The following is a 1223-nucleotide window of genomic DNA, read 5'->3' on the forward strand; positions in this document are numbered from 1 at the left end:
CGCTTGAAGGAGGCGAAGGAAGATCTTGGGTTTTCAACTTCAGGACATGCGTTTTCTTTCGTCGTTTAATGCAGAAGACACAGCATCCCAAGCACAAGCCTAATACAGCTGCCCCTCCAACAGAAAGGCCTGGACATGAAAACTAACATCAGTTCATCTTCAAGTTCATGTACACACACACACATGTGTAACAAGCAATTCATACCTATAATCAGGGATGTGTTGTTGGAGTCATCACTCCCACCTATGGCACAACATCCGAACTTAATCAGTTTAAACTTATATAAGTGTCTGAAAAATATAATAAAGATCATCTCTTGGAAAGGGAAACATAACATTTTTTATAATTTTTTATAAAAGTATAGAAACATCTCACTAACAGAAAATGCGTAACCGGTTAAAACGAGGTGGATTTGAGTTGTTACAAGAAGAAGATAAAACCTAATTTAATAAATGTGTTTATAATATACTTAAAAATAATAGTAATTCTTAATATTATATATTTTTTAATTTAACAAAAATGAAATAATTTTATAAGATGAAATATTTTGCTTATATTTGTTGATACCTCCCTAACTCTATATTAATATATATTTAATTATTATAAAGTATTAGTAAAAATATTACTAATTTACAATAATTAGATATATTTAGGAAATTCCTATAGAATATTTAATTTCCATAAAATGGGATGATATTTTTTTATTAAATAAAAAAAAGTAATTAATTTAAAATTTTAGTAAACCTAAAAAAAGATAAATTAAGCTAATATTCTTAAAGAAAAAAACAAAAATTAATTAAAATGAATATACGTTTTGTTTTATTTTATTTTATTTTAAATCCCCATTTTTTTAATTTTTTTTTTTTTAATTTTCTGGCCGGCGGAGTATTTATTGGGAAGTTGAAGGCGAAAAGGTCAGACAGAGCAAAATCCGGTTGAGGAAGATCCAGTCAAAGGATTCGAATTAGGGCTGCGTACCTGGAGAAGACGACGGACTTCCACCGGCCGGCGTACTCTGACAAGCTCCGTTATCATTATAAGCACCGTGGCGACAATAGCAAGTCGTCTGATTCAAACTCCAATCGTAACCGCAAACGCCGTTGGACTCTTCACAAATTCCACATCCGCCGCTATCCTTCTTCAATCTCACCTCAAATCCCTCTTTAATGGCCTTCAATATCTCAGAAGAGTTCACCAAATCGCTCACCTGCGGGAAAGAATC

The 1223-nt window shown here is 32.1% G+C and overlaps 1 long non-coding RNA gene across 1 annotated transcript; it reads right to left on the reverse strand.

The window, feature by feature from the left end:
• Window positions 1-10: 10 nt before the first annotated feature.
• On the reverse strand, window positions 11-1217 carry LOC111786887. Its single transcript, XR_002813841.1, has 3 exons — window positions 980-1217; window positions 206-244; window positions 11-129 (listed from the first exon to the last, which is right to left on the reverse strand). It is a non-coding gene; the product is annotated as an uncharacterized LOC111786887 (long non-coding RNA).
• Between the last annotated feature and the right edge of the window lie 6 nt (window positions 1218-1223).

This window comes from Cucurbita pepo, unplaced genomic scaffold, assembly GCF_002806865.2.
Source record: "Cucurbita pepo subsp. pepo cultivar mu-cu-16 unplaced genomic scaffold, ASM280686v2 Cp4.1_scaffold003224, whole genome shotgun sequence".
NCBI classification, from domain to species: Eukaryota; Viridiplantae; Streptophyta; class Magnoliopsida; order Cucurbitales; family Cucurbitaceae; genus Cucurbita; species Cucurbita pepo.